Source organism: Aphelocoma coerulescens, chromosome 4 (assembly GCF_041296385.1).
Source record: "Aphelocoma coerulescens isolate FSJ_1873_10779 chromosome 4, UR_Acoe_1.0, whole genome shotgun sequence".
NCBI classification, from domain to species: Eukaryota; Metazoa; Chordata; class Aves; order Passeriformes; family Corvidae; genus Aphelocoma; species Aphelocoma coerulescens.
In genome coordinates this window covers 7,568,232-7,582,039 of record NC_091017.1, presented here as the reverse complement: position 1 = coordinate 7,582,039, position 13,808 = coordinate 7,568,232, and the positions used below count along the sequence as shown (strand labels likewise).

At 35.3% G+C, this 13,808-nt stretch overlaps 1 long non-coding RNA gene across 1 annotated transcript; it reads right to left on the bottom strand.

The window, feature by feature from the left end:
• Positions 1 to 3,940: 3,940 nt before the first annotated feature.
• On the bottom strand, positions 3,941 to 13,417 carry LOC138108927 (uncharacterized). The gene is made up of 3 exons (XR_011150131.1): positions 13,362 to 13,417; positions 8,116 to 8,206; positions 3,941 to 5,214 (listed from the first exon to the last, which is right to left on the bottom strand). It is a non-coding gene; the product is annotated as an uncharacterized lncRNA (long non-coding RNA).
• Positions 13,418 to 13,808: the final 391 nt, after the last annotated feature.

Below are 13,808 nucleotides of genomic sequence, written 5' to 3'. Positions count from 1 at the left end.
GTTAATCTTATTCCTGATGGTGGACTTGTGGTCAGAAGACATATGCTCGAGCAAAAATCATCAGGCTGTGAACTTCAACTCTCTATTGCCCACTCTGGATTCCCATTATAATTTCACCTTTGAACTGTCATTTTAAAATCTTAAAGTCACACCAGTCCATTTTGCTGAACTCTTCTCTTCCCCCACCATATTTTTTATTTGAAACAAAACTAAATCCCAGCCATTTTCAGCAGAAAACATCTAGAGACAAGTATGAATTTTCAAAGCTCAGATGATGCAAAAAGGGCAGCACGTCACCAGCATTTCTGACAACTCTCAGTAAACCACTGACACTGGTTATCATCCAAAGCTCTTTCAGAGATATTTCTAGTACATTTCTATGACACCTTTGATGAGGATACCTCAAAATGTTTAAATGATAGACATACTGAAACTCTGGGCTTTTCCTCACCAGTCGTTGGTGTTTATCTTCTCTATTCTTCACAGATTCAACTTTTCTACAGTTTTCATTCTGCAATTCAAAATGGAGTTCAATTTTTTTCCTCTCATTGGTTTCATAGTAGACTTAAAAGAACTCTTGAGAAAATTCTCGCCTCATTTGGAAAAACACAAAAAATCCCATTTCTTTCCTCCCTACCACAGCTTCTTGTGACACTAAAACTTTTCAAAAACACAGAATATTTTTACTTTTAATAGCCCTATAATCTCTTTGTATTTAATCTTACTTTTATTTACTCTTTCTTTATTACTGCATTACCTGTTTACTGCTATTCACCTTCTTAAGCTCCTCACGGACTGCTCCTCAGAAAAGCATAAAACATCAGAGTATTGCAAGTTCTCATGCATGTCAGTGCACTTTAAATATGCAAATGAATTTATTGTATGCAATGCTGAAACATCTGTATCAAAAAGCTGATTCCTTCATTACTAAAAGTCTAATGAGATTCAGCTTGACATTTAGCACCATAGTAGTCATTGCTCAAACTATACTTTGCAGTGGGAAGTTCAAAGGGAAAAACTATCCCAAGTAAAAATGTTGATGTTCAGATAATTAACATTTTAGTCGGGTTTTTTTGAAAATGTCCTATGACTCTTTTCTGTAGACTTCCCCAAGAGCTATATATAGCCTCACTTAAGGGAAAATGTAATTAGGCAGGATTTAAGAGGTCCCACTGGCTACTTCAAGCTCTATCTTCGCTTCAAAAGGAAACCAAAGCCATTTACACTGTATTTAGTTTTGTGACGGAGATTTCCTAATATTTAACAGAGGTGCTGGAAATCCAAAGCAGCTTTAAACAACCAGGGAACAATATAAAGCCAGAAGTGAAAATATTTAAAAGAAAAGTAAAGAGGATTTCAAATCCATTTTACACAGCTGCATCTGCTGTGACAGTTTATTAAGCTGCAAGGCAAGGGAGATTTTTTCCTTGCTGAAATATTTACCATAAGCTAAATAGAATTGTCACAGTGTCTCAAGCCACTACTGTTAGAAAACTGAGCATTTAGCATTCTCAGATGAGAACATTACTTGATTGATTTACCAAACTAAAGGGTGAACAAAATCAGATCCAAATGGGAGCCAAACCTGCAGCATTCAGATCTGTGGAAGGAACCAAAAATGGGAGAAAAAGTGGAGAGAGGAAGTTACAGGCTTTGTGCATTGATGGACGGAAAGCAGCAGAGAATTTGCCATTTTTGAAGAGGTTACAGCCTCTGATAATGTACTAAGCAGAAAGCACCCACTTTTGAACCTGTTCAGGAGAAACTGAACAATTTCATGAGGGTTTTCCCTTTGAGAAAGTGACCACCTTGGCTGAGGAAAGTAATGTGTAAAATAATGGCCTGGAGTTTGTTTTTTATTTCTGAAACCATTCATGTAAGGCATGATCCTTTAAGTTGCATCATTCACAAATGCTGTATTACTGGATTTGGTAGAAAAGCAGAAACACAAATCTCTTCACCTCCCAGCTAGCCCATCACTGGAAACATCTCTCCCAAAACCACACACCAACCCCCAAGCATCCAGGAGACATCATTCTTCTAACTAAATCCTTCTGTGCTCAATCCTTCTTAAGTTTTTAGTCATGTGAAATAAGTGTGCATAATAACAAAATAAAGGTTTGTACCTCCAAACTGGGCATTTACTTTAGTGGATCAGTTCCAGCAATAAAGTAACCATGACAGTGCCCAGTTTTATTTCTTACATGTAAACAGGGCAGCTGTATGGAGTGCAGGAGAGAAGAGACTGAGGGGAAAACACACAGGAGCAAGAGGCAAATCCCACCTGCCTGATTCCTTGCAAACTTCTGCAGAAGTTAACAAACTACCTCGGTGAATCAGCCATTGCCCCCTCACTTTTCCCCTTGATATTTAAAAAGAAGTCATTGCACTCCGTATGTGTGCCACACAGTTAGGCCCTGAAATAAAGATATTGACCTTTAAAGGCTTGTTCCTAATTAAAGTTGCCCCTTTGAAAGCACACAGGTAGTTCTGGCACCTTTGGCCATTCATGGCTATTAACTGTTACCTGAAAAATCACTGCAACACAGTCTGCAATTAAATGTTCTTTAAAGTTCTGTTCCTTTTAAGTAAGTAAGGGTTTGTGCACAATGTTTATTGCTTTCTTTTAAGTCCTCTGGAAATATTTTCACCTCTTAATTAAACTGAAAGAATAAATCCCTCTGATGTTGATAGGAAGTGTTGACATTAATTATTGCTTTGAAAGTCACAGGTTTCATGATAGTATGTCACATCTCTACGAAGCTCTTACATGGGGTCTAAGAAACTGAAATATAACCTGTGTCATGACTTACCTGTAGCACTAATTTTCTTATTATATATTCTATTTCTACAAATTAAGTTGTGCTGGAATTTAATCAAGCATAAGTTGCTGCATTCTCTCCTCACAATAATATGTGCAGGTTCCTCTGATAATTTCACGATCATCACAGAACCTTCAGTTTGTTACTAAAGGCTTAACTGAGCTCTCTAATCCTTCTCTTTTTCTTGTAATGCAACTTTTTCCTTCAGGAAGAACTGGTGAGTTTGAGGAATGGGGATGATCAACAGAAATTTTCTTTTCCAACCAGTTATGACCTTGATGAAACCTATGGATTTAATATCTTTTGTAAAAAGTTGCATCAGCAGGAAAGGACATCATCATCATCAGATATTTGGTATACCAGGCTTCAGAATTCAGAATATATTTGAAAATCAAAGCAAAATTAATAAATTGAAAGAAGGATAGTATCTTTGAAAAAGAAGAATGGTCTTGATTTAAGGCTGGGAAGCAACAAACAATATCAGAAAGTTAATGAGTAAATGGAAAGGTCTTTCCATTCTGAAACCAAACAGCCAGGGGCAAAGAAGAACTTAGTGAGTGTCCCTAGGATACTACACCCATCCAAAGAACAATAACTCATTTTCACTTCCAGCATGACAAGCACTGAAAAGCTCTCACGTGGCCCATTGTCACTGCGAATGTCATTGATTTGTTTGTTTGTTTGTTGGGGTTTTTTTAATATTGACATAGTGATGATAAGGATATTCACTGGTCATAAGAGGGTGGAATAATTACCTAATTAAGTCAGAACTGCATGAAATTAGGCAAATTCATGAAATATGAATGGATAATAGATCAGTGTATTTTCCAGGCTTCTACTCTGCTGTTTTTATCTGCAGCTTGCATGCTAAAGGGGAGGAGAGAGGCAGGAGGAGAAAAAGGAGTGGGAAAGCAAGAGCAAGGAAGGTTGGTGTGCTGCATCTGCTTTGCAACTTAAAATATTAAATAAATAATAAAAAACAAGTTTCAACTGGTTAATTTTGCATGAGGGATATATTAATTATATACTTCTGATATTTAAAATTGATATTTTTCATATAGAAACAGTTTTTTATTTGTGTGTATTATAAAAGAGCAGAGGATCCAATGCAGCTTTGATATGAAAAAAAGTCCCATTAATAAGTCAAAATGATAGGAAAGTCATCACAGAATAGGAAATTTCTGAATAGGAAAGGGTGAGGAGTGAGGTGCCAAGAGTGATCTTGTTACATACAAAGATGTTTATTTTGCATGCAATACCCTGCCTTCAACACGAATTCATGAAACACCCCAGTTAATGAGAAGAACAAGAAGCACTAACATCAGCATTCAAGAGAATGTCCCTGAGAAATTCTGCACTCCTTTTCATGCCTAATGCACAAGTAATGCACACAGAGTAAATCATATATTTACCTTCAGCAATACCTCAGAATATCAGAAATGGAACTGATCACAAAATAAACAGAATATTTAATTTGAATGCAGAAAGGAAGTATCTCTAAAGCAGGTTTCTAGCAACTTTTTACCTCTTTTGTACATCTTAATTTCATTTTTCTCTGTTTTTGTAAATTATCAAATGAGCTAAACTTAAAACCATTCTATCAGTGAAAATACTGTGTCAACTCAAACCATGATTCCTTTAACTCAGATCCTGTTTTTATCAAAGTGGGTTCAGTAAACCAATAAGTTGGAAGAGATCTTTTTTGTAGCCCTCACCTCAGTCTCTGAGCCCTCTGAGTGGGAATCTTTACAAGTATTTTTCTTGCATTTTCAGCACATGCATCCAACCAAGAACAGCTCCAGATGGTAAAGAACAGTTCTAACTGAGGCCTTTTCAGTGATGGATCTTTCCTTTAAGAATATTGATACTGCAAGGACCACAGAAGTTCATCACAACAGCAGACATCAAAGCTGTCCTCTAGCATCTTTTTCACATGCTCTGCTTCAAGCTTGCAACCAACTTCAGTTCCCCTTTTGTGCCACAATCCCTGGGTTGCAATTCGAGTAAAGGACGTAACAATTGTATGAAAAGTCTCTGTGCTCCATGTACTGCTGGATTCCACTTTGATGGGTTTGTTTTACAGGTGTACAGGCAGTGAGGCTCTCATCTCTCATCAAACCTTTCCCCTTGTTATTTGAGCTTATGCATGAAGCCACCATAAAGAAATAATTTCGGCCTCGTGTTTTCCCTCTCTCTGTTAATTATCAAGTATCTGACTGATTGCTGATGACTGATGATTGATGGGGAGAAGATTCAGCAGGTGTTAATGGGGTGGGTGATATGAGTGACACAGAGGAAAGAAGTGGTCCAGAATTTCATCGAAGAATGATTGCTGTTGTTGCCTGTAAATGGTTTTCCTCATGGCAGAGTGTCCATGAATCTGTATTATAAACTGAAAATGGGAATTTTAATAAAAATGGAATATTAATAAAAAGAGTATTACTAAAGCAGTATGGTTATTTCTGATCTTTGCTTTTGAAAATTTTTGTTTATTTGAATTTTCAAGTGATGCAGAATGTATAGTCAAGTGAAAAAGAACTTCAAGTGCAGTAATCAAATTAAATACTAAAAACTGGATTCAGCATCAGGAAAGAAATATTGTAATAATGTAATCCAAAACCTATCTCAATAACTTAATATAATTATGAAGACAAATGCATTTACATGAAAGACTTAAATAGTTTCTGAAGTTAATAATTGAACAGGTAGTCAACAGCACAATGAGTTCTTCTGAGACATGGGAAATGAAGACAAGTTTTATTTAAAATACAAAAATCCAAATTTGGAACTGATTTCTAGCCAACTAAAACACAGAGACACCTTCCTGATGTCTTCTGCTGAGGTGGACTCTATCATGGATGCTATCATGGTTGTTTTTATATGTTCATAAATATTACTCCCCATCCAATGTTTAGCTACCTCTTCTTGGAGGCAGATCCTGAAGGGAGTAGGCTGGTGTTTCTGCTCACAGTGAAACTTTCTTTCACTTCAGTACAAGAAATCAGGACATCTAACAAGAAATTTATTTCTGTAAAGTTTGGGTATTATGTAAAATCATGTAATCCATTACATGCATGGGATGCACACAGCTGAAGGGACCAACCCAGTAAAAAGAAGTACTTGTGTACACAAACTTGTAGAGTAAGGACAAGAATAGATGACCTGAAGATTTTTTCACTTTAGTTCCATTTGTGTGTTCTATAAAACATATTTTCCCAGTTGCTAAGGCAGAAAAATTCCTAGAAACAAAAAATCTCATTCCAACAGAAAATCCATAGAGAGATTTTACAATGTTTATGAAAACATCTTAATAGGTGACTAAATGTGCAAGAGGAGATATCTTTAGATTAAATTAATGCTTAAAATTATTCTGAAAAGGTAGTTAAGATTTTGATGTTGTTTCAAAACCACAGTTTTAAAGTGGAAAAATTAATAAGATATAGAGTATATAAAGTCACATATAAATATATACTTTTGATTCTAGTTGCAGTGAGACCTTTTTATGGAAATATTAAAAACTTCTTTTATATATATGTAAGATATTTAGCAGGTAAATACATGGAAATGCATGTTACATCAAATTATTAAAGTTAGAAAATCAAGCTAGTTGTGAGTTTTAATACTAAAATATGTGTTTATATTCATTTCAAAATATTATTTCTTTATTATTTTTGTTTATTTAGTCATACAAGTCTGTATTTGTAAATCAAGATAAGTTTGATGCAATTATCTCCTATAAATTATCAAATAAGAAGCAACTTCTGAATCTCCTGTCATAATTTCATAACTATAATTGTTACTGAAATTCATAAAATCCTACTCTGGAACCTCTTGAAATTTTCAGCAGTTTTCGGTTCAAAGGTTGATATGATAAATTAATTCCAAACCCAAAGTTTAAATCATGTTACCTTAACATTAGGAAAAAGAGAGTTTCCCAAATCAAGTATAAACCAAAATCTGTTGCAAAGGTACAGTAATTGTGTACTGTTTGTAATGTAATTTTAGGTTTTAGAAATGTAAATTTCAGCTTACAGAAGCATGAAACACCATATGCTGCCCACATCAAAAACTGTTTAGAAAAGAGTTTTATTAAAAGCAGCTCTTGTGTTTTAAAAGCAGTTACTAATAGTATGTATAAAATGTTAACTTCCTGTCAAATTTCAATACAATTTTCACTTCTAAATCCAGTAAGAACTTTTGTGAAATCCCATCCTCTTCTCTCAACCATATTGGCAACTCTTTTGTGAAAACCTCCTGATGAAACTGATTCTTTTTGCCCTTGAGTTAAAACAATGAACTCCTTAAGGATAAGGAGTGTGTGCTAGATTCTGAACTCTTCTGTGGGAACAAATTATTTTGGCGTAATAGGATTAGTGAAGGCTTTTACTTCAAGTAGGAACAGCAAGTTAGACATCTGTCCTTCACTGGACTTCAATATGTTCAAGTTGAAAATCCATTTCAGTGACTTCAAGAAAACTGGTAGTCAAAACAGAGCTTTTTACAGGGAAAGGGAAAGGGAAAGGGAAAGGGAAAAGGAAAGGGGAAGGGGAAGGGAAAGGGAAAGGGGAAGGGGAAGGGGAAGGGAAAAGGAAAGGGAAAGGGAAATGGAAAAGGGAAAGGGAAAGGGAAAAGGAGTTGTCCTAATAGATGCAAGAATAAGAAACTTGGGACAAATGAATAAGAGAGTTTTTGAGCAAGTTAGAGGTTCAAAAAATGAATTTCCTTTCTCCCTGACTCAACCAAATATATCAAAACAAATATCCTTACTGCTTTCAATAGTATTTGGGTAAATCTTCAATACTTTTAATGAAACTTAACAATGAATGCTAAAGAAATAGGGAAACTAGTGAAAAAACAGGGCATATCAATGATCTTGGCAATAAACTTGCTGAGGTCAAAAATTAAGAAACAGGGGAATATACAAAAGGAGCATGGCTTTTTATGCTGCATCCCAAACAGCCCAGGGCATGCTGTTCTGGATTAGATTTTTCTCTAAAGAGAAATTTTACGACCTATTGCTAAAGTGGCAGTCAGAAATTATGATTTCCTGACAGTAATATGTGACCATCAAAAATCATGCTTTCTGAAGGCAGTAGTTCTAGTTACTACATGTCCTATGAAGAATGGCAGGTTCATAGAGGAAAACACTGGGAACTACCACACATGAATATTGTGATACAGACCACAAATTTCTATTGTTCAGGTCTGAACAGGTGTTTTTTGTATGTACTCCAAAGAAAAAGGATCTGCAATGGACATGCACAGCTGAAAAAAATAATATACACACACATACCTGGCATGCATACATTTGTTGTCTCCGTTATGCCAGCAGATTGTTACTTCCCTAACTTGTCAGATGGTATCACAATCATTCCCCAACTTCACTGAAACAAAATTCAAAACATTTTAGGCATTACATCTCCTGTATGCTGTTATTATTGTTGTGCATTTGTAAGAGGCTGATTACAAAGATAGAACATCTCTATAACCAGCCTTTGATAAATAACTTTGCGTGTAAGGATATTCCAAGTACTAGTTTCCATCCTTCTTTAATTTTTTTTTTTCTTTTTTTGGCAAAACATCCAAAGTTATATTCCAGTGTGGGAATTTGTCTTCATGACAGCAGTTTCTAATAAACAATGTAGTCTCATGGCTCTTACTAATGAGAGAAGACATTTTTAGGGAACGAAGAAGGACAAATATAAAGTGGAAAAAAGAGTTTCTGTTTCTGAGCTCTAAGGCTAGAGCATTTAAAGTATTAAATGGTATTTATTGAAAAATGCTTACGTTTATTCTTTTGAAAAACAAATACATTTTGTAGGGGAAAATTAAAATATTTGGTTATTATTACTGCAGAAAATGCATTGACTAAATGTTTCCGTCAACCACACACACAATCCAACATCCAGTGAATGCACCATTCAGCAAGCCAGCAGTATATTGCCTTTTCAAGGACGTGTTAGGGACCACAATAAACAGCAGTCAAGAGGAAGAGTGTTACTACAGGAGGTAAATGAGTTATATTTGCACCGCCTGAAAGAACAAAACAGAATTTTAGTAGAAAGTTTTGAAGTACTGTCAGATGAAAGAAGCAAAACCATTAAGTTTAATGGCAGAAATAGATGGAGAATAAATTATTAGGTGAACTGGACTACCTAAAATTCCTAAAACTGTCTGAACTGTTTAATTGACTAAATGACCCTGTTTTTCCAGTTATTAGCATAGTCACAATACACCTAAATACATCAAAATCGTGTTTATTTTCTGTAGTTATTCTTCAAAACCAGTTTTATAAAACTATGCAAGTCCAAAATAATGTTTTCCAGTCTCCTATTCTTGAGGGTTTTGTTCTGTTTTGTTCTTGAAATCAAGTCTATAAATAACATTTATTGCTTTTAGATAACTTGAAGAGCTGTTAGATCAACCAGAAAAGTGAAAAATTGATTAACAATGCAGTATTATCAGCTTCAGACCATCACCATTACCACTTCTGATGATCCCCATAAGTCTGAAATTAGATGTGATCATTAGACCATCTATCTGCTCTTTCTAGCATTTAGGATTTACATTAATCAAGGACCTGTTCAGGCTAGACTTCAAAATTCAGTCCACCAAAATCACCTCTAGGGCTCTTTCTTTGTAGCCCCTACCACTACTGCTTGCTTTATGCCTCCAGGTATGAGAAGCTTTAGGCCTAATTAATTTTATCCCATCTAATGTAACTGCCTGTGTTCTCATTACCTGTATAGATATCTAATCCCACTAAGCTCTTTATTTTCTTGGTATTTCATGGCAATAATTTCCATAAACTAATTATATGCAGGGTAGAAAAATGCTTCCTTTAAATCTCTGTCACGTCTCTCCACAGAAGCATCTCTTAATCTCCCACAGTTCCATTACCAATCTTCTACCCCTCAGAAATCCCTTGCTTTGTATTCAGACCCCCAGCAATTCATCTGAAGAGCCTCACTGTCTCTGGCTAGTTTCTACTCATTGACTAAACTTGGATCTCAGTGAAGACATCCGACACTTTCCTTTGCTAATTTAGTTCACCTCTGACATTTTCTCAGCATCTAAAGCAACTGGCCCTTTGGGTTCCCCAAAGCAATCATACTTTTCATTTGCTGATTTTGTGTCTCCCATGTGTGCCCTCAGCTGACCAACTTTTCATGTGTCTTCCTGTGTCATCTTCATGTGTCATCAGTTGTTACTATATCTTTTTTTTTTCACCTGGCCTTCTCAGCCCTCCAGACCAAAATGACTTTGTGACTTCACCTGTGTGGAATGTTTCTCAAACTCCTTCTCCAGAAACTGATCCTCCCCTACCGAGGCTGTTTGTTTATCCCACAATTTCCTGTCCTTATTTTCTTTTGTTATCTTTTCATAATAATTTTTCAGACAAACTTTTTGATAAGGTTTTATACTTGAATAGTAGGTTCTGACTCAACTATGAACCGTGAAGAAGGAAAGCAAAGGAAATACAAAGCTTATAAAATAGAGACCTGCTATTGGTCTTTCCAAGATCACCAAAATTTTGGAAAGTAGATGCTGGAAGGACTTCCTGCTGAGTGCACAAGTGTGTTTATCTTTAGGTTTAATCATGGATTAAGCTGCTAGATCCATCCAGTATAAAGTTTCCTTTATGTAGGAAAAGAAAAGAACCAATCTGCACATCATTATTAGTCCAAACCAGACTCTTCATTGCATGGGTCCAAAATTACTCTGTTAAAACTGTGAGTGCCAAACCTACAACTCCAGTTGACAAAATCCTTTCTTCTGCCCTTACAGTGTTGTGTATAAATCTAGCCTCTTTGCCATCCAGAACATACTTCATTTGTCCTCTTCATCTTTCTGATTACTAATCTTCACAATTAAAACTGAACCCTAGTACTCAGTACCCACCACTGGAAAAGAATACAATAGTGAAAAGAAAAATCAGAAGAAAGCAGCAAGATTGAGCATGACTAATGTGAAGGTGATGCAGAGGTTCCAAGAAGAGTCGAGAACAAAAGGAAGACCTAAAATCCTTCTGTCACCCAAGGAAAGAAGTCACATCAGACAACTGTGGAGAGAGAGCAGCACAATCTAACCACATATAATTCTCTAACATTCATTTCTTCACAATATTTTGGGGATAAACCAACCATAAAAGTCTTTATACATCATTCATACACTTCTCATTTCTTCTCCATTTTCATTAGGAAATATTTGTAGGTGTTATCTATAGCATGTGGGGATTCTTTTTTAAAAAATTGTTTTGATTATACTTCTTAAAAATTGACATAATCTATGATGGCAAGATGCTAATTTAAAAAGAGATAATCTGTTTCTTTTATTATCTAATTTTTCAGAATGACACATCAAGTTAGCAATTTTAAATGACACTTGACTGAAACATAGGCACATTTTAATTCAATATTTTATGTACAAATGGGGCCTATATAAGTAGACCAAAACCTATGATTATAATCACAGCTAAGTTTCCTTGATCTAGATACATTTTCCTAGTAAATACTTTCATGCACGTGCCTGAAATGCTAATTTATTTCTTTTTTTTTTTACACATATGTGAAGACTCTCTTTTTGTCAACAAATCTACTGTTTAAATTCAGAAGACACTGTAACAGAATTACCTTTTTAATTGTAAATTCAATTTAATTGTAAAAATTTTATTTCCTTCAGGACACATGAGCAAATAAGAAACATATTTAATAAATAAAGCATAGAGCATAATTTACTTTGAGTAATTTAACAGAATCCTGAAGGGCCATGATGTTCTAAATTACCAAGAAGTAAATCTTCTGGGAGGCACATTAAAGTATTTTGCATCAACAAAGCTGGACCCCATAACCAAGTAATGGCTTAACTGGGTGGCATGGTTTCACATGAGCCATGTTTGACCACAGGTTGGACTCGATGACCTTGGAGGTCTTTTCCAACCTTAACGATTCTAAAATTGTCTCTGTGTGTCACTAACAGGGTTTAATTACATCTAAATATTATACAAAAGAATATTTTTCTGAACAGAAGTTTAAGATTTTATTATTTATTTTTTATTTTAATGTATATACAATATTCATATTGTATATCATAGCAAAATGCTGAATACAAAGTATATAACATATATATCTATATAACTTGTGCAAACTAAAGGTACACTTACTTTCCTGATTTTCACCAAAATATTCCTGTCATTCCTAAAAGTATCATTAATGAAAAATTCCCCTAAAGCATCCTAGGCAGACACTTGAATTTTTATTTTGTTTTCTCTTTGCAAAGTAGTATACACACCTCTTTTTCCTACAGTGGATTTTATAATATGTTAAGCTCATTTCAAAGATACATCATTAATTTAACTGCTTCCTACCTTCCTTTAAAGCAACCTGGAAGTCTAAAATGCTCTATCTCTTGTGTTACCTGATTTTCAGATTTGTCATTGTCATAGATGCACACCCTCTGTAACTCACATATTTTTGCTGAGGAGAAAGGAACAGCCCCTTTCCAGGGCATTGATTTCTTTTTGAGAGGGTTAGCACTTATGACAGAGAAGGTTCCTTGTATCTGGAGAGAAAACAAAACATAGCAGCTTACAAAATGAGATTTTAGTATAATTTGGTCCATCCAACTATCCAAAATCATTAACAAATCAGGTCATTAAGCTTTTATGAAAGATGCTTTCTTCACTGTATTATTACTTCTGGAATCACAGTTTATTGCCCTAGTTTACAGAAACTAAACAAAAATTCTTCAGCAAAGAGAGATGGCAAACACATGATGCAATCAAAACCCAAAGGCAGCCTTAAATTCATCACTGCTCCCCAAAATTCACATTGTGTGTGTCTTCCTTCTGGCCAGCCTGATTCTGAAGTTATATCAAAATTTATTCTGACTATCCTTTTTATTTAAAACCTCTTTATGAGGTCTGAAATAAAACTTCACTGTTAAATGTTAACATTGCAGAGGTTAGAATAATTAGATGACAGCTACAAGGATTCTTTTTTCTTCCATGTAACAAGTAAAACACCTCAAAAATATTTCTGGTACCTAGAAGACCGAAGCTACACAATTCTGCACAATTACTTTGATGCTGAAGTTAGTTTAGCTTCATCTAAGAGCTCCAGGAAAAGGTTAAAATATTGTGAAGTGGACCATCTATTGAAGCCTAGAATGCATACTCTGCAGTTTTAGTCTTTCTGTGAAGGCCCATCCATGTCTAATGGCACTACCATAGAGAGTAGTACTATTAAATTAGGTGGTGGCCAAAGCAGGTTAGTTTTTTATGAATCACTTCAAAATTTTTGATGTACTGTACTGATTTTATCTCAAATAATTGATAATTTAATGTGTCACTTAAGGGGTTGTCAGTCATTTGATATAAACATAAATACTGCTACAGCAGCAGGCTGACAAGAACTACAGTCCCTAAAAACCATCAATCAGTTTTAAACATAAAGTTAAAAAATGGCAGTATGTAGTAGCTTCATTTCAAAACAATAAACCATCTGCCTCATTAAATCATCAGGACTACTCATCCTTTACTTCCTCTTGGCTAAATCTGTTCTTCTCAGAACTGTTGAGCTGTAGCCAGGTGTAATTCACCGTCCTTTCAAGAGCTGCTCCTCCTCTGAATAACTAAGCCTCATCAGCTGGCTCACTCACTCAACTGATGCCCACCCCTTGCAGCTGGAATACAACATTCCATTATTACTTTCATACCTAGGAAGGTGAATACCATATGTAGGGACTAGCAGGGGAAAGCAGTGGCTATTCTAACTAGCCCACATATCCATCCCTGACAGAAAATATGTGTCTTCACACTAAATAAGAAATACTAGGAGTGATTTTTTTGTCCTAACCTAGAGACTAGCAAGCATCTCCCCTCCAGAAATCTTTCCAGCTAGGTCAGTCAAAATACAGCTAATATTCTTGTAGGAACCCAGAGTGCTGAGAATATTTCTCTGCCTGTTTTTAAGGGCTCTTACCCCC